This window comes from Perca fluviatilis, chromosome 4, assembly GCF_010015445.1.
Source record: "Perca fluviatilis chromosome 4, GENO_Pfluv_1.0, whole genome shotgun sequence".
NCBI classification, from domain to species: Eukaryota; Metazoa; Chordata; class Actinopteri; order Perciformes; family Percidae; genus Perca; species Perca fluviatilis.
In genome coordinates, this window is record NC_053115.1 from 11,954,318 (window position 1) to 11,975,386 (window position 21,069).

General features: G+C 40.2%; 1 protein-coding gene across 4 annotated transcripts in view; it reads right to left on the bottom strand.

Annotated features, from left to right (window-relative positions):
* Window positions 1-21,069, bottom strand: part of dlgap4b (discs, large (Drosophila) homolog-associated protein 4b) — a 125,134-nt gene that overhangs the window by 38,451 nt on the left and 65,614 nt on the right. For all 4 annotated transcript variants that reach the window (XM_039797805.1, XM_039797803.1, XM_039797804.1 and 1 more), the window contains one exon: window positions 5,910-5,958. The gene's annotated coding sequence lies outside the window, so the exon portion shown is untranslated. The remainder of the gene's footprint in view (window positions 1-5,909; window positions 5,959-21,069) is intronic.

A 21,069-nucleotide genomic window follows, 5' to 3' on the forward strand; every position in this document is an offset into this window, starting at 1 on the left:
GACCGGTTGCCAGTTTCTAGATTGGCAAATCTGTGGGCGGCCAGATTTAGATTAGAGACCGTGCAAAGGACATCATCCCCTCATCTGAGCAACACTGTACGGAGAAGCAGTTTGTCAGAGCACAGCTCAGTCAGTCAGCCCTGAGCCCATCTGCTCTATAGGCTTACAGCACTGCCCTATAGACAGGGGGCAGCTCTGTGTGTGTGTTAGTGTGCTGTGTCTAAAGGCAGTGTGTGCGTTACATGTAACAAGGGAGGCAGATGCTTACATGCTGCTGGTGAGGAGGAACGGACAGAAGGAAGGGGGAAAAGCTATATGGGGAGAAAGGTGTGGGTTTTGACAGAAGTGAAAATGAAAGCAATCTAACAGGACTGAAAAAGTGTGAAAATGAGTAAATGTGTTGTAAACTGTGCATTTTCGAAGGTGAAGACATATAAAGATGCAGAGGAAGATGACAGACAGAAATCAGCAAGTAGGGAGAAACATGGCATCGAGCAGGAAGAGCGAGAGAGGTTAGTGTCAAGAGAGTTCCGTCTTTTTGCATGTATGAAGTAAACAACCAAGTTGTTTAGCTAAGGAGAAGTAATCAGATTATACTGGTGGAGATGTGTGTCAGAAGAGTGTTCAATGCATGTGTTTATCCCCAAAAAGGTGTGAGGGTGTAAATGAGTGTGATTATGTGAGGCATATGGGTGTGCAAAAATAATAATTGCCCACGACTGCTTGAGAGATTAGAATTTTCTTTGCTTTGATTTAAGTTATAGGGCTCTGTTCAGTTGAATGTAATTGAATAATTTGTCAGTCACTGAGTGCGACACACATACACACACACACACACACACACACACACACACACACACACACACACACACACACACACACACACACACACACACACACACACACACACACACACAGTCACTTGTATGTATGTATGTGCGTCACATAATTAATAATAGTGTATATGGGTACGCATGCGTGCTCGTGTGTGAAGCAGGCTAACCTTGTCCTAATTACACTCTATCTATTCCATCAGTGCTGTGCTCTGGCCTATTTTCACAGCTATAAATTTACCACTCTCCCCTCTGCTGTGATAGATGACCCACTCATTTTAGCCCATCTCTGAAGACTGTGATGCCAGAAAGGAAGTCAGCGAAAGACAGTGGCACCACTTCACTGCTTATGATGGCGATGGAACTTTCCATGACCTCAAAACAATTTGTGTGTGTGTGTGAAGTGAGTACATTAAACGGGTATGGAGTGATGTTGGTACCATTTATGTTTTTTCTGGATGAGAAAAGCCTAGTACGAAAAAACAGTGATACATTTAGGAGTCACCTGGAGATCTCGAGAGTGTTTTACATTTAAGAAATAAAGCTCTTCCAGTGTACAGAGTATTTATGAATTTGTAGTGTGTGAATTTGTGGTTATCGTAAAATGTTAACAGGGGTTAGAGACTTGAAGGCTGTGTATTGAGAAACATCTTTCGTCTCTGAAGATGTATGCACTGATTTGTAGGCACAGTTTTATAGTTGCTATTCTGTCACAGTTTCTGACCTCTAATCTGCCTGGAGGGGAGCAAGTCAAGAGACAAGAGGTCAATAAAATGTCACATTTTTATATGTTAATACACAAATGCCAAAAAGCTAGTTGATTTTCAATGATCACATATATTTTTCCATTAATCTCCACAATACTCACACATAAATATCATGCCCATAGTATATACTGTAAACATCGAGTTCAATATTCAGAAATATTTCAAAAGCAGTAGAACTTTAAAGGATAGACTTACATATTTTCAAGTCTGTCCTAATACAGTACTCACATGCCCATACAGTAAGCTGATTATTTTTCATCTGAACCATTTCTCCTTTTCATACCGGCCATAAAATGATCCCTTTATGACTCCAATGTAAGAAATGGGGGACAAAATCCATAAGAAATACATTTAAGTTTAAGTACAAAGTATTTAAAAGCACGAGACAGTCAAATCAAGTGGGTGTCTTCAAAAGTCACTGTCCTATCAGCATGAAATTCCCTCTTTGTGTTTCCCCACAGACAGTGTTTTCTTCCTGAGCTGGAGGAGACATAATTAAAAAAAATAAATCACAGTAGCTGGTTGACACATCCATACAGCCTTAAACATCCCCCCCCACACACACACACATACACACACAGAGGAAGCAGCAGCAGCGCAATGAGACTTCCTTCTGTGAAAGGAAATGGTGAAAAGTCAAGTCACTTCCTGTCGAGATGTGAGGGGTGATCGTTTGATGGGGGAAGAGAGGACAGGGGTCCCCTCTGGATGCCAAGTGGTTCAACCCTGCATTCATGCTTCACAATCCCCCAAAATCCCCCACACAATAATACTCTAATGGCTGTCTGTCAACCAGTCATCGGAACAAGGATGAGTCGTTGCCATGACAATGGTTATAAAGCCAGCTGGATAGGCAGACATGGTATGTATATTACGATTTATACACAGAGCACTGACATTTAGGAGATGTAAGCTACAGCCCTCAGCTCACATGGAATATATTATACTACATGTAGTCTTTTCCAGAGTCTGAGGTCCTGCAGTATTATTGTTGTGGCTGGAGTATTCACCACACAGCTTTCAGACACCATCAAATACTAAATACTAATAAAAAATCTTCTCCTCAGTTTCAATGTTCAGACTGTCATTTAATATTAAATGAGATTTAGAGTTACTTGTAACTCACTCGCTCGGAATGCTTTATCAAAATGTTTCTTTCAAATAAAGCAGAGCACTTGATTGTTAAATATGACTTGTAGAACCATTTATTGTAAATCTACCTGGCCAAGATGTGAACAGCTGTAAACAATAAAATAAAGTACTATTGCTCTGTTGTATTGTTACATGGTGTGATTTATATATTGAAGGCTGTGTAGGTTTCACTACATTATAAGTCTGCTTAATCAACTGGCTCCCATGTGGTTTCCTTCCCACTGAGGTTTTAATATCACCACTGAGACTCATTAGCTTGTTAAACTGCACTGAAGCAGGGAATGTGGATTTTCTTTGCTGATAGGACTTCGGAGACAGAGAGGATGTCGACCTTGACATACAGTAAGACAGAGTGAAATTCATTTTTTTAAATTAAATTTTGTACATGTTCTATTCAAAGTGTGAGTGGGCTGTGTGTTTCGCCCTGGTATATTAGAAATTCTGAAAATAAACAGATTTCAGAGTTAACAGCTCATCTCATCTCTGGGAAACCAACGATTCATCTATGCTTTTTAGACATCATAAATAACAAAAGGTAAAACAATATAAATGGTTGTATACAGCATATTAAAGGCAGCAGCAAATGGGATGAAGCATTTCATTATTGTTCAGAAAGGATACCCAGTTTATGTTCCAAGTGTAGGACAGTAAGAGCACTTCTACACTATCCTAGTCAGACTAAAAAGTGTTTCCATGCCAGCTACTTTCTGCACACAGAAGAGGCTTTTTTAATAGCACAGGATGAGCACTTCATAATGCAAGTGCGTAAAGAAACGAGAGGAGGGAAGAGACAAAATAAGATGTACACTGTGATTCAGGGAAATTGCCACAGTCTCCCTCTCTTTGTCTGCAGACAGCTAGGAGAGAGTAATGCATCAATCACAGCTGTCCTTTGCAGCCCTGCTCTCCAACCTACATTCTCATTCCCAGAGTGCGCTCAGCTTTGATCACAGTGTTTCAATATTGTGTTCGTATCCTTTCTGTCTTTCCTCTGCGGCGCTATTATTGATCTGATTATCCCCTGGCAAATGCTACATGTCTTACTTTGACCTAAAAAGAAAAGCACACATTAATCTGCCATAGAGAAAGTTGTATGGTTAATTTGCTATCAACCTACGGTGCACCTTTTGGGCATGGTTACTGTACAAAAGACGGTGTCAAATGCAACCTCCAGATCCAATTCTAACACCTCTAGCATGGCCTATTGTGAGTGTGATATCAGCTACACCCTCTCATCCTCCTCACAAGGGAGACTCCCATCAGGGGCCTTATGGGAAGGATTGAGGGGAGTCCCGTGATTGGAGCTTTCTGTTATCTCCTAACCACAGCAACACAGCTGGCTAGACGGACCCCTGTCCGTCTGGCAATATGTGTGCACATGTGTAGGTGCTGCTGATGTGCCTGTGTGAATGTCAAAAACTATATTTGTATGCAAATGCATGCCTCAGAGTGCATGTGTGTACGTGTGATATAGGAGGTGTGGGTGCAAATATTTGAGAGAAACTACAAAGACAGAATATTGTGTGTATAGGTGTGTGAACTGTGAAGGAATGAAGGACAGTGGCTTAACATTGAATATGTGGCCGCATGTAATAAGTGGTCATGTTTGTGGATATAATCCTTAAATTGAAACTGGTGCAGTATCATGAATATTGTTTCATATTTCCATTAAAATGACAGAATGGAGAAGAAGCCATACATAAGGCCTCCCAAGCCACTTTCAAAAGGCAGATCTACATGTTTATGGTTTGGATTTGTACAACTTGTGCTCACTGCTTTTTCACAAGAACCTAACAAAAAAATAACGTTCACTCCTTCTATAACAAACATAAAATAATCCTGCAGAGACAATGTTCAGTGATCTGTGAAATATTACTATCATGTTTCCCCCTATTTTCTTATTGCAATTACATTGTTACAATGTACAATTACACCACACCAGGACTAAAGAATCCTTTCTGTGTAATTGAGACCTATAAATCTTAATTTCTTGAAATAAGTGAAAAAATCACCAGTGTTGGAAGAATATTCCAACCTGTTTCCTCTACAAAACAAGAATTTTCTAGATATGAGTTTCTGAAAAAGGCAGGTTGAGACAGTAGACAACAACAACAAGCGGATTGGCATTGGAAACAAGCTGAAATATTATTTCTGCACTGGCGGATTTTTTAATTCGTTTAAGAAATAATTATATAAGCCAAATTGTCCTCAGTTCTAAATAACATTACGGTCATTATTTTGGTTTTACAGGTTTGGTTCAGTCTCAATTCTTTTCAGCGAAAAAGCTCTGATAAACCTACTGAATGCTACCTGCCCAGCACTTACCAGCAGACAGATAAAGTAAGCAACTAGCTGGTGAACATAGTGGAGCTTTTACCAGCTAAAGAGTCAGATATTTCCCTCAGAAGTAAGGGGAGACCAAAACACGCCGACGGTGAATATTGGACTCATATTTACCAGGTGGGCAGAAACTCCAGATGACGCTCATGTTATGCTCTGTGTCTGCTACTTGAGTAAATAGGAAAGTGAGGAAATACACTCACCATATCAAATTATATAAGGTGATAATACTGTATGTGAAGGCACTATAAAACTCCTGTACTCTTGTTCCTAACATCTCACAATCTTAACCCCAGTGATTCTCTGAAAGCTGCTTCTTATCTTTGCTGTAAGCAGCACTGACTGACTAGACTGTCTCGAGAACTGCTTGAAAGACAGGTTTCCAGGTGCACAGAGAGCCGGTCCTGCTGGGTTTTAAATGCATGCACAGAAGCTTCTATAAAACCTGCTGGAAAGTCTCACATCCTCATCCATTATTGATAGCGCCTTAAGCCTTCCTTGTGCTGGGGATGACAAACTGAAATCAGAAATGGCAACTTCGTCTCATAATACTGAAGGAATGGTCGTGTTTGAAATCTGAATTTGACTAGCTTGTCCTGCAGTGAGTCATCCTTTGATGATAGTGCGTTTGCAGGGAATAGCAATTAGCTACTAATACATAAAGTCCGTGGTGATTCCTGTTCTTGATGGTTAGTGAGGAGCACGGAGTTAAAGGTTGAGGATCCAAGGCACTGTGATTACATGAGTGTTTCAGTCGGTTTCATTAATTTAAAAGCAACATCACAGGATGAGTGCTGAGGTCAGGCAAAGGACTTACATTTGTAGCTCATTTCTCAGAAGCCTCGATCTGAGTAGGAGGAGGTTTCCTGAAAGAGATATGAGGAAAACTGCGTCAGCATTTATGTGTTACAAACCCATACAAGCGTGTCATGCTTTACTTGTTAACCAAAAAGAAAACTTGAGCATCTTTTGCTACAGACACACACCCACACATAGCTGAGGATGAGGCTTTGTCATGTAGCATTGCAAATTGGGTTAAAATTATCAGATTGGGAACCGGTGCTTGAGGGCAACTTGTGTTTAGGCTCAGGCCAGCAAAGTATCAGCGAGCAGCTCCACCTTGTTGTCTACACTACACTTCTTTGCCCTACTTTCTCTCTCTCTCTTCCTCCTCTCCCACACCTTGGAGGGTAGTACAAAGGCACAGACTCGCTTTAGCACATTTCAATCACAGCAGTCTCCCACTCATCCATATTCCAGTCGCTTTTATAACACCTGCAGTGTTACAGAAGCTATGACAATGTTGGATCAGGGCTCTTCTCTGTCACTCGTACACTTAACATGTGTCCTGTCCGATAACACTACAGGGTCCACACTGAAGAGTTAAATCAGTGCTCGGACACAAGATTGTATGTGTGTGTCACTGTGTCTTTGGACATCTTCAGTATTTCTTTGTGTGTGAGTGTATGCTTGTTTATTATATTTTTTTTTCTTGATGCCTCTGGTAAGTGTACATCCCACCCCTGTCAAACACACTTTCTTTTTATGATTTCCACTGTCAGACAAGTACTTCAAGCTTCTCAGCACCAACTACAAAAGGCCCATACTTTGACAAGTGCCATCTTAAATCTGTGGGAGAAAGATTTTCTGAGGTCATACTGTACATCAAACTGCATCCTGGCGCTCTTATTTTGCATTATGGATTCCTCTCTTCCTCGGAAATTCAGTAAGAAGACGCCTTTGTTCATCAGTCTCACAAGCACTCAAATATACCGTGTGTAGAAAGGTATAACTTTAATGTTAATATTAAAATGCTGCTGTGTTCAGTGTTTTACGGTTTTATTCCTATACACATATTCAACTCACAGCAGACTGAAAACTGTTGGATATTCTCTTTGATATTTTGGGCATTCATCTGTTGGTAGTCTTTGATGGTGGCAAACATACAAAATACTCAGGAGAGTAGATGGCACATAAACAACACACATATTCAATGCAAAAGAACGAAAAACAGTGTCCACATAGGAACTGTTCCGGTTTTAAAATGCACATGGCACAAAGATAAATAGTCGGGGTGTTTCTAATTCTACACACAGATCTTTATCAGTTCATGTTGAGCAAACACAACCTCAATTCTCTGCAGATCCATCAATATTTATAGTATGGTAATTACACTGCAGCTTTCAATGTTAGTAGGACAAAGTGCTTAACAACAAGTTTCAGTATATAGCTTCAACATGTGGACGGGAGAAGTCGGATATCAAACCACAAATAGCTGTGATTCATGGGCGACCTACAGCCGCCTCCTCAGCCATCCAATCAATTATTTTTTGGGATGAGGATGAAGAAATTCGAACTATTGAAATATGCTGAATGTTTGGTAAGAAAGTCAGTAAGATAAACAAGGTGCTGGGGCATCAAGTGCTTCAACCTAAACCACAAAATAGTTTGTTTTTCCCCTTCTTCAGAAATCACCCATTCAGTGTGAGTTTTTTCGATCTGGGACTCCTCATCGGCAGGATAACAATGTTTGCCAGTGCCTTCTAAAACCGTTACAAATAACCGTTCTCTGCTATCTCTAAATCTGCTACCTCTATGGTTAAGGTTTGGTTAGGTTTAGGCCACTAAAACTAATTGGCTAAGGTAAAGAGAAAGATAAAAAAACAACCAGAAAATGGTATCTCGTAGGAGAGAAGATGCACAGGTTTTTGACACAACCATCCATCCGGTCCTCTTCTCTCAGAGGTTGTGTGGTGCTGCAACATTGCACTACTTCCACATTTGTGAGTGAGAACAGTCATTATTCGCTGGTGAAATGTGGTTGTTTTAAGGGTTTGAACAAAGGACCAATGCTATGTTTTTACTTTGTGAGTACAGTATCTAAAATTCAGAACTGTGGTTTTCGAAGGAACAAACACAATTTGTAAGAGCATACTTTGGTATCTTTATCTTCACTATACATATGTTCACAAGTAATCTGTGATTTATCCACGATGAACTGAGCTAGCTACGTTGCTTTAAGCCAAAAGTGTTGACTTTTCTATGGCCAATAAGATGTTAAAGGTCCCATGACATGGTGCTCTTTGGATGCTTTTATGTAGTCCTTAGTGGTCCCCTAATACTGTATCTGAAGTCTCTTTCCCCAAATTCAGCCTTCGTGCAGAATTACAGCCACAAGAGCCAGTCCCACAATGAGCTTTCCTTAGTATGTGCCATTTCTGTGTCTGTAGCTATTGAGGAGGAGAGAGGTGTGAGGTCTCTCTCTCATGGGTGGGCCAAATTCTCTGGGCGGGCAAAGCAGAGAAAGGGGAGTTAACCTTGCTTCTTATGACCTCATAAGGAGAAGATTCAGATCAGCCCATCTGAGCTTTCATTTTCTCAAAGGCAGAGCAGGATACCCAGGGCTCGGTTTACATCTCTCGCCATTTCTAGCCACTGGGGGACCATAGGCAGGCTGGGGGAACCAAAACTAGAACCAGAACTAAAAAACCGTAACCATAAAAAAAATTTCATGCCATGGGACCTTTAATGGTGCCCCATTCCAGGTACCAGGTGTGAATTGCTGATGGACATGTTAAATGGAGCAACCATGAAGGCAAATGGAAAAATTAAAGGGAAAATCAAAACTTACAGAATTGACAAATATAAATACAGAATGAACCTAAAATGAAACCAGGATCCAGTGATGGCTGTAAAATGTAAAGCTGTCCCTTTGGTTGGCTTTAATAACACGATACTGCAGGATGAACCGGCTGCCCATCAACCAGCTTTAGAGGTGGAGGCAGTACAAACTGTCATGTTTCTTAGCCAGACCATTCAGGATGGTCTGGCTAATCGCACCATTCTGCCCTGAATATAAACAACCATTGTAAAAAAAAAACTGTTTCACCACCGTGGTTGACTTTGATTTTTGGGACAGAATCAACAAACACAAAACTCAAAAATGTTGTGACCTTTTGCAATAAAATGTCAAGAAAAAGTGCACACAAACAAACACCTCTTAACAGTGTTAAAGGTCATCTTATGTCAGCTTCAAGAAGAAGAATGACAAGAACAAGAACACAGCCCATAATCACCTGTTAGTAATCATTTATATATGTCACATTAATTATACACAGAGAATAAAAGTGAATTTAAAGGAAGTAAGACGCAGGTGTATAAGATACGACTAGTGAATGATAATGGGTAAAGCTGATTCTCTCTCACTTGTTCCATGTACAGCTGAAGCTACATCAGAAATCCATTAGGATGCTTTACACTTCCTGGGAGAACAGAAACACACAGTTTAAGCTCATTCACACAGCACAGATGAAGTTGAATTGAAGACAAATGAAGGGCACTTTATGGAGTTTTGGGGATTGAATCGGGAATGGGTTTCATGCCAAACCCCTTTTCTCTCGCTTCATTGCCTACTGCAGATTCAAAGGACTAATGTAAAACTGCACTTCACTACACCGGGTTGGTTGGGGCAAGTAAGATAAATTAGAAATGAGATTGGGAAACAGATTGAGGCATCAGGCCAGAGGGATCTGCTGAGTGGGCTCTTCATTTAGGGGATGCAATATGAATGACTGTTCACTGGTTGTTGGAAAATCTCTCTTTGTGATAGAAATTGGTCTGAATTGAGAAACGATTACATTAGATTAGATGTTTTGGATTTTGCAACTAAATTGAGTGCATTGATTGAGGATTTGTTTTTACCACTGCAGATGTCTCGCAGCCGTACAAGCGTATTTATTTAGCAAACATTTCTGCAAGATATAGTTCAATAAAGGAACTTTGATAAAGATTGGCAATACAATAGGGATTGATCCCGGGAATCCGGTTTCCTGGGAGACACAACTCAACTTTTTGCAATAAATTGTAGCTGTAATAAGTTTAATGCACCATACATTTCACGCATACTCAGGACATTTTGGTTTGGTCCTGTACTCTGGTCCAGAATGAAATATCTCAACAAATATTCGATGGATTTCCATTCAATTTCTCACAGAGACGCAAGCATGGCGGTAGAGTATTGTTAATCCTTTACTTGTATTCAAATCAATATTCTGTTCAGGGCATGCCCTTTTGGTTTTGTTCTCAAAGGTAAAAAAAACACAAGGTGTACTGATCCTTGGCATGCTCTGGACTCAAGACTGTAGACTCGAGATTGACTACTGTATATCATACATCGAAATATTGAGCAACTCCTCATTTCTCTCATGTGCACTAAACTCCTCCTTCCTTTTGGTTTACATGTCAAACGTGCGCCAATGTTTTTTTTAGCCGTTCTGTATCCATGCAAATTTGATTGCAGGTCTACTACACAGGCAAAACACAGTCTGTTTAAAGTGTAATAGTCTGTGGGTGATCTGAGTTTTCTTTCAAAACTTAGACTGTAGCTGATTAGTTACTAAACTGTGTCGCTGATAACCAACCAGGTTATCATTGTTTTGTTAGTTAAAACGCATGCATGATTGCGGTTGGTAACTCTGTGCTTCGGAACACGCATAATCTTGGGCACACGGTCCTTACATATATGCCACATATGTTTCCTTCTAGTTGTACTTAAATAATATAATAAAATAACAACAATTTGAATAAAGCAGTTTGGGGCTATTCTGCCTACGTATGACTGTGATAAGTATATGAGATACAACAAAGTATCATTGTAATACAACCTCTCTATTCTGGACTAATTCCAAAATGCAGGGATGAGAGCCAAAGTTGTCGGCTCTAAATTAAACAGTTTCTTGTCGTCACTTCTCAACCATGAAATCCAATTACTGCATGACCTAAAGGGTCACTATGTTCAGGTGCCATTACCAAGCAAACGTTGATTATTCAAAGGCTCTAACTGCACAAAGTAAATTGTGCACACAGTTCCATAAATGTTGAAGACATTCTATTGAGCTAAGGAGGTAAAGCTGGTGAAAAGGCCAACAGACACAAGAGTCCCTTTAGAAATCTGTTGGGCCATTTCATGAAGACGAGGACAAGAACTTCTCCTACTTATACAATTTGTAGTATTCAGTGAGCAGATGGGAGGCAACTTGAGTGTGACTGAAGATGAATCCCACAAGTTAGGCAGTGTGACAACGCTTTTGGACAGAATTACACGTTCATTCCAAAAATCAATTATGCTTATGACCCGGTAGCTGGCAGTGGATATGGCAACTGAATTAAATGTGGTCACTGCAATAATGGAAGTTGTGAGTGAGTGTGTGTGTGTGTGTGTGTGTGTGTGTGTGTGTATGTGTGTGAAAGAAAGGGGTGTGAGTGTACAGTATGACAACAAAAAATATGCCAACATGATCATTTATTAATGTTAATTTAAAAAAGGATCCTTTTGAATCCCTTTGACCTTGAGATAAAGACAGTTTTGGTAATATCAGTTTGCAACCAGCTTTAAAAAGAGCATTTATTTCATGAAGAGCAGAATCTGTTCTGATCATTTGGTGATCAGAACGATATTGTCACAAGCTATAATCAGAGTTTGCTGCTGATGTGCTGGAAAGCTATTCACAACAATATGTTGTCCCTTTCTTTAAAAGCCTTTTGCAGTGATTTTTATGTGGCATTGGCTTTCTTTTCTCCAACTCGTCCATAATATTGTATTCTGAGGAATGCAGTCTGAAATTCCTCGACATGGTAGATCTCCCAGATGAGCTATATTCAAAATGTTAAACACACTCTCTTTTACTCTTTGGACCCTATCGCGCAAGTGCAACAAGTGCAAAGCAGTATGTCTTGGGCGCACTGACTGTGCGAGCGTCTCTAAGCGCTGCAGCAATGCAAAGTGCAAAAGGGCTGTGTGTGGTGGAGTATAGAAGGGAGGGCGTGGTAATTAATAAATACACCCTCAGCCAGTCACATCACTGGTCTCATTGCTATGAAACAGCTGCGTCAATCACAGTGACACATGATGTCGATTGCTCAACAAATGGAAAGACACTTCTTCAGGAACACACAGCATTAAAAATCTGCAGCCAGATATATATATATATATATATATATTTTTTTTTACAATGATGAGAGTGAGATTGAATTAATAACATTTTTTGATGAAGCTGTTTATGTGATAGCATCAATCGGAATATTTAAGCTTTAATTCTACTGTATCTCACATCATAAATGGTCATATCAATCGTAGAATGTGACACAAAAGCGTTTGCATCTTTATGTATTTCAAGAATAAAACATTAAACACCAATTTTGCTCAAAAAAAATTTTGGAAAAAAAAATGGAACAGAGGCAATGGCATACAGGATTAAGAGTTGCAGTAATACGATGCCTCCCGCATAAACAACCGAGTTATAACACACCAGTCTGATGTGAATAGAGGTAAACACAGTGAACGGCCGTGCGTAATTCTCAAATCAGAGGTTGCAGACTTGTCAACATATGTTTTCTGCTGCCATCAGAAGGCTGCAGGGATTTAACGAACTGAAGCAGAAGGTTTTCATATGCTATAAAGCAGGGGCAGATACTGTAAGAATCATTTCATTTTTGATGCTGATTTAAACGCAGTTTCTGTTGGCAGAGGTTCTGAGACAGTTCATGTTAAATTAGTGACAAAACAAAATTAGATTGTAACTTCCGGGGGCCTACTAACTACCACACGTCACTGAAAGCACAGAACTCCTCTGCTCTGCAGCAGATCACACTACTGACTATTTTAGTATTCGTTCTTTGAACTTCCTCCATGCTGTGAGCGAAGGGATGGAGTACAGAGAGAAGTGGAGAAATTGCTGGAGAAACAGCAAACACAGGCCATCCTCAGGGCTAAAAAGTCACACAAGAATAAGTAGAAAATAAAACTCTTTCAGTGGATGCCAAGTTTCTGCTCTCGGGCACCTTTACAACTTCAGTGAGATGCCCTTTGGTTTCAAAAGTTCCAAATAAACCATTACGTTTACAGGGATGCAGTCAATCAATTGGTCTTTCTCTTTGTCATTTTATCAGACCTTGAATCAACCCACACAATACTCATACAAATATAGTAATTGAACAGCACCAGTATTCATTACTCTAGCGTCCTCAAGCATCATCACCCAAATGTATCCCAAACATGATCCCTGATGTCCCCTGACCTTATAACTCATGATGCATCATCAAATAAATACAATACTAATCTAAATAAATAAATCAAATCACTTATATTGTACTTAGACAACTGCAAATGTCTTTTATTTTGCTTTTAGACCTCCTGATAAATATTTAAACATTTTATGTTTTACGGTAATCATATTACAAATGGACAATTTAAAAGGTGGCATGTTGCTTCAGGCAGGGTTTTCTATTCTGAAACAAGTATTTTGGGGTGGATCAGTTTCCTGCAGATGCATCAATGGCATCACCAACAGTTTCCTCTAGACAGAAGTATAGAATATAGAATATAATTGCTTTAACCTGCCCTTGACTTGAACTTGACCCAGTTCTTCATCAGCGGTTAAATTTCAAACCATGCTTGAGCTTTCTGACAACCAAAGGCCAGAAACTAATGTAGAAAAATGGTAACTGAGGAGCTAATTTATGTTTTGAGCTGGCCAGTCTAATTAGTCTAGGCATCTAAATCCTCTGCAGATGAATCAAGAAATTACTATTTGTATATCCGCAAGTATTGAGTGGCAGCATTTTTAAATTTGCAAGTATGTTTATCTTGATTCTAACCTGTTCCAATATGATATGGACAGATTAGCCCTTTAAGGAATACAGATATTTTGTACATATTTTGATTAAAACTGATATTACGTGATTGGCAAATCGTTTGTAATGCTCTTGTGGCTTTGAATCATTTTATTTTAATGTTGTATACGTATTTATAACCACATTGGTGTATTAGTGAATGATTTTGGTTTTGACCACATTACTTTATTCTTTGACAATGCACTAAATTCAACTGTAATATGTTATTATTATTAAGGGAGGATGCAATATCTGTCTGTAAATCTTACAGTCTCACAGAGGCTACACAATTTGTCTCCCACTAGCCTAACTTTTTTTTCTATGCCTCTGTCATTATTGGATGAGGAAGATTAGAACTGGTTCCTTTTATTTCTTAGAATTAAAAGGTACCAGTCAATTAGTTTCTCAAATCAATAAGAGAGAGACCACTTAATTAGAATACATTTGTTTTGAAAGATCAGTCCCTGGTCTTTTGTACTCAAGCTTTCCAAAACTCATTCTAAGTGCAGTCAATATGCACTTCAACTGTTTGTATAGTTTATGAGTGGGCTGCTTTTAAAAAGACAGAGCCTCAAAAGTTAAACTACATATGGCTCAGTTGTTTACTTAACATACTACGAACAGACATAGACCAACTGGTGGATGTCCTATTCAGCCCTCTGAGACAGCATTGATCTCTGTGTGTACCAGTTAGTGTTGCATATTGAACCTTACTTCCTATGTTGTATTCTGTATAAATCTGAACGATAAGTATTACATAAATATGTTATGTCATAAATGTTGCAGTGTGCCTCCCTCAGTTGTACATACGCCAGAGAATCCATATATGTTTCAGCCGTGGACAGTCGAGTGGCAGACGGTGTAAATGGAGACTGCTGGTAAAATGCAGGCCAACTGTGAACGCAGCATGCTAGCTTTGCAGGACCTGGCTCAAGAGAGAGATGCACTGCCTTCAGCTAATATGCGCATATACACACACACACACACACACACACACACACACACACACACACACACACACACACACACACACACACACACACACACACACACACACACACACACACACACACACACACACACACACAACCTTTACTTACATTACTTTAACACACTTCAAGCAATTTGTGCATGGACACTTTGATTAAACAAAAATACACAAAATCAAACAAATAGACAAAAGTACACAGTCACACAAACATGCATCCCATGACACACACTTACACATGAACAGAGAAGGAGGCACTCAAGGCAGACAACACCTCTCTCTCTCTCTGCCTGTCTTTCCATTTCTCTGGGGCTGCAGCTTTAGCATAGGGTTAACAAGTCGAGGAGAGAGAAAATTAAATAAAGCCACACACACACACACACACACACACACACACACACACACACACACACACACACACACACACACACACACACACACACACACACACACACACACACACACACACACACACACACACACACACACACACACACAGTCTGGGACTCCACTGACAGATGGCTAGCTGAAGCAGTGAGGGAGTGAAGGATGGAAATAGTGACTAATATTATCACAAATTTCCTCAGACTGCTTTTAAGTGTCAGTAACAATTTATATCTATTGCCTGCCTCCATGTATGAGTATGATGTGGAATAAGGGATTATTTAAATCCCTACTTGAAATTATGTGATTAAAGGTGGTGAGATGAAATTGATGGTAATGAAAGACCACCTTTCTTTCCATTTTGTAACTGTGAAATAATGTTGGTCTGTGTTTATGTGGGCAGCATTATGCATTAAGTGTATTATCATCTTAGACTCAGAAGCTTGTGTGTCTTTTTGTGAGTGGAATGTGTTTGTGGTTGTGTGCTTATTTGTGTTTAATCAGGGATTAATTTAAACCGCTGCCAGTGTTTAATGAGGATAGCATCCAGTCTATGAATGATTTATTAATTTACGCTACAAACTGCACATACTCTAGCCTGGGTGCTTTGGCTAAATGGACCACTGGCCATCTCTCACATATGTGAAAATAGCAGGTTCCAGGTGAAGTCTCATGTAGGAGAGACATGCCAAGAATCTACAACTGGTCCTTGCTTTACTGCCAGAATTGTTGCAGTAGTCTCTATGACATATTACACATTTGTGAGTATAAGCTTGGGAACAAATCCCAGCCTTCTTTCCAACTACAAAGAATCTGCAACATTACAATGTTTTCTTGTAACAGGTAGCTATTTCACCCACAGGCATAATTCAGTGGGTTATGGGTTAATATTTCAATGAATGACACCGGTTTGTATCAACCGATTTCAATTATTAGTTGTAAGAACAATAATAGTCTACAGTCAGTCAGTCACTGTGAGTGCTACTTTGAGCTAAATGTTAACGACAGCATGCTGACATGCTCACAATGACAATACTAACGTGTGATGTTTACTGGGTATAATGTATACCATGGTCACCTACTTAGTTTAGCATATTAGCGTGCTAACATTTGCTAATTAGCACTAAACACAAAGTCATTTGTAAAATTTTGATTTAATGGGACTAGATGCAAACAATTTATTCTGTGGGCGACATGAATGTCTGAATCACTAGCAATCCATCCAATAGTTGGGGCATTTTCACACCATTTTACAAAACCACAAATGTCAACCCTATGCTGGCAATAGAGGAAAAGTTAGGAGATTACTTTTACTATTAAGTTATTAGTTTTAATCCTCTCTGCACCATAGCTATCTTTACCAAATTGTATGGCAATTGATCCAATAGTTGTCAAGATATTTTATAAAAAAACATGCATCAATCAATCAATCAATCAATCAATCAATCAATCAATCAATCAATCAATCAATCAATCAATCAATCAATCAATCAATCATCAATCTCATTGTGGCCCTAGAAGAAAACTCAGGGGGTCACCTTGGAGGACCATGAATGTCTGTCTAAAATTGCAAGGCAATCCATCCTATAGTTATTAATTATTTCAGCCTGAACCAAAGTGGTGGCCCAACCGACCCACAGACCGATGTTGCCATCCATAGAGACGCTAGCATGGCTAATAAAAAGGCATAGGCTGACTGCAAATTAATGTCTACCATCACACAGACAGGCAGACATCTACTGTAGTAAATGCATGTCCATATGGTAGATGCAGTAGCTATAGGCCTCTGCTGAGCTTACCTGTCAGTGACTACAGTATAGCAGTGCAACAACAGGTTACAGCTGCTGTAACCAGCCAAGGAGAACTCATGTGAGTGAAGCTACCAGGGAACAATGTGGTCATTCTGCCTCTCAGCAGGGTTGCTGAATGGCAATGTGGGATATGGTAAGTGAGCCTCAGGTTCATATTTAAGTGTCCACATCAGGCCAACCACTGTGTGTATGTGTATACTGGGTCTTACTGGTAACATGTTGTGATGGGGCGCTGTACTGTAATAAAAGCATCACCATAGAGAAATGTAGTTTTAATTTCAGCTATATAACAAGGCGTGATTAGAATCCCATCACTGAGCCATGAAAACAAAGATGCAATATGACACCTCAAATGTTCCATTATGCTGGAAGGTAGCAGCCATTAAGCTGCCATTACTGTTATTAAACTCTCTGCCGTCTTTATTGCAGGATGAAACTCAGGAGACATATTCTAAGCCCCAGTGGGAGACATAGATATATACGTGTAACTGAATAAGTTACATTCAATTACAGCCTGTTGAGACCCATAGCATTACCAATGATGCTATTACTGCTGTCTGGAATATGGCCGTCAGTACTGCCAACAACCTGGCCATGGCAGTGATTCTCAATTTAACATCCTGTTTATTGGTTTAGAGCAGCTGCTGATGGCAAAAAGTCGAACCTCATTCCCTCCCTGCCACCGTGATATTGTTAGCCTTGAACATAGCGTCACTGGGCCCTTTTGAAAAAACAGAATAGAGTACAGAAGAAAGTAGGCTGGAGGGATAAAACCCTAACTGGAACAAATGATGCGCTTGCAGCACCTGACCAGACGAAACCAGATTCATGGGAAGCAAAAGATGGATGAGTGTCGGAGGGGATGCTTGCACGAGAGGAGGGAATTGGATTTTAGGGAAGCAAACAAGACGGATGGATGCAGACCAAGCAACCCTGTCTCCACGCCTAGTGGCTCTGCTGTCTGATACCTCAGAGAGGTCGGTGAAAAGAGGGCCAGCACGTCACATTTAACAGACAACAAGGAGGGAGGATAGGCGTGCTGGAAAGTAGGACGAGAACAGGCTGGCCTACTGTAAAAGCCCATGGGATGTTCACAGATAAAGAAAGACCACTCACACTGACAGCAGAGTGGTGCATTTACTGAGCCGTAACAATAGCCTGTTAAGACAGCAAGACAGCAAGAACGCACCGCGTGTGAGTTTAAGCTTTTATTGAAGTTATTTGTTTATGTGCTATTTATATTAGCTTGCAGCAATGGATTAGTCACCAGCTATATTACAGGTTTGAGCTCAAACTAAGTAGTATTTACCTTTCCTTTTCACAACAGCAGTGATTTAAAGTGGCCTGCAAGTCACGTGTTGTATTGAGGCCTCAGAGAACAATGGGCTGCACACTGAGAGGTCACATTCTTAAAATATCTAGAATCAAAAGCTGCATATATTCACCGCCATTACAGAAACCTGACGAGTAAGAAACTGACATGCAATTAATCAAACAGCCTCAAGGTTATTACAATTCAAAATCCCCCAAGACACACAAGGTGTCAAAATTGGGGCCGTATGCTTGTTCGACCTAGAAAGTACTAGGGCTTTGACTCCGAACTTCGTTATTCGAACATAATTCGAATATTTAAAAAAATAATGATATTCGAACGAATATTAGCCAGCCCTTAATATTCGAACCTGTTATGGGCATTATTTTTTTAAATGAGTTTGCTTGTAAACGTTGTTTTCAGTTCAGATTCCGAGGCTTTTTCACGCATTTCAAAATGTAACTACACGCCGCGGGCGACGTACGCTGCCGTGGGTCCTCGGTAGCGGTGCATTCCCCCTAATTCTCAAAGAAGGCTGGCTGGCCCAGGGCCAGGCCAGCTCAGCGCGCGTCTTTCTCCGTCGCGTCCGCTGTCTCTCCTACCTACACCGGGCCCGCACCCTGTCCCTTTTCTCCCTTTCTACCTGCCTGCTCTGTGCTGCTGCACATGAGGAGAGAGCAGAGAGGGGAGGGGGCTGCCTCAGTCACACAACAGAAGAGAGAGGTAGTGTTTCGGCGGCCACAGGAGAGAAATACATGGCGTGCTCGCTGGACAATACTGGCGACTCTTTTTTATTTTACAGAAAGTCGCTGTCTTTTATACAGAAAGTCGCCAGATTTGTCGCTAGTCGCTTTTGTGAAAAAAAGTCGCCAAGTTGCCAACACCGCCCACACACACTGGCTCGACGCACACACCAGCACACGAGTATAAACATCAGACCACTTACGTAGGCTATGGTGAAAGCTCCGAACTTCCTGTCGAAAGCACCCTGTTTGTGTTTAATCCAGGGTCTGACTTAATTTTTTTTTTTAGACTGAAGGCATTTAATGGTCAAAATATTATTAATAAATATGCGAATATATTCGAATATTAATATTAATATAAAACGAACTTCGAATATGATTTTTGGGCAAAAGTCAAAGCCCTAGAAAGTACAGCATAGTTTTTCACTTCTCACTTTTCTGGGTTAAAAAGTCCCTTCTTTTTTTCAACCACCATAAATTAATAAATAAAAAGCAATCCAATTATATTTATCCTCCCGTTTTTACAGAGATAATGCCGGAGAATAAGCAGCTTCAGTAAACCACTTTAAGTGAAGAAATAGGGACAGAAGGGCATGGAGAGGAATCTAGGCTAAGTACGAAAGGTCTCAATGAGCTTTTCCTAAGAATAATAGTCTCTAAATGGTCCATGCGTGCCGTGCAGTCTGCTTTGTGTTTTTCCCTCCCAATAAAGACGAGTGTGAAGCAGACATCTGGACAGTCTTTGAGCACTGGCTCCAACATCTGTTTACAGCTCAGACGTAACAGGGTTGTGTGTGTGTGCAACAGTGCAGGTGTTCCTCCAGGAATACACACGCAGATGCTGGAAAGTGACATAATCACTTCATTTGTGTCAGTTGTTTTGCTGGGAGGGACAAGCGAATGATCAGCAGCTACTGTACCATTACTGAAGACAACTGGATTCATCTATTACAATCTGCACCGAAGCCTAATGTTGAATGTATCTGAAAAATGCATTTTAAAAATGGGGAAGCAAGCATAAATGTTGATGTCTTAAGGTCTACTGAGTGACACTACGATTAGAAATCAAATGTTTGTAATGCCAAAATCTGAGTAAAACGTTGGAAAGTAATCAGTAAAATTGTGTTTGTGGAATCGCTGAATGGATTTGTCTAATGCAATAATTGTGCAGCTTTGATTGCCCTTTGTTGTTCAGTGATCACTGCAATTGGGGTCATATTGTATAGAATGACTGTAGCTGCAAGCAGATGTGCAGATGTCCTCGTACTTTGCGTGTAATGACTGATGCAACACTTTGCCTCTCAATCGATTCTCTTTGTCTCTGGTACAGTGAGACACGTATTGTCACACCTAGCTGTGCAGCCCCTTCTTCGTGTTTCATCGCTATTACATCAGGACCAGATGTTATGTGATGATAAATTCATTCAAAAAAAGAGTTTCAGTGAATTGACTTAGTGATGGCCCGTTGATACTGACACACATGGCATCATGACTTTGCGTAAACATGCACGCCACTTTCCTAAAGCCAAATGGCGTGTTATTGTATGCATTTTCAGCTAGCCACATGTATGTCTACGCTGTATACAGCAGATGTAAACACACCCACCACGTGGCCTCGCCACGTTGTGTGTTATCGCGAGAACGCGACGTACTATTGCGAGAACAACGTCACACGCCTGTTAAATTTTTTTTTTTTAAATGGTTGGGTTTAGGAAAAGAACACAGGGAAAGGCTTTAGCAACAAAACAGTGACAAAAACACAGAAAATAACGAGAAAAACACACTTAGGAAAACAATAAACGGTTGGGTTTAGGAAAGAAACATTGGGTAAGGCTTAAAAAAAAAAAAAACGCTGAAAAATCGCCACACGCGGTACACGAACCCGGCTCTCCTGGGTGAAAGTCCTGTGTTTCATGTGATTTGCACAATCCCCCGTTCCTTTATACTACTCGCAATGTAGCTCAATGGTGGCCGATTTGCATTGATATACACGCTAAAATGCGATTATGCGTCTTGATAACACACCAAAACGGCATACAAATTGGCGTGTCATACATACGCCAATTCAT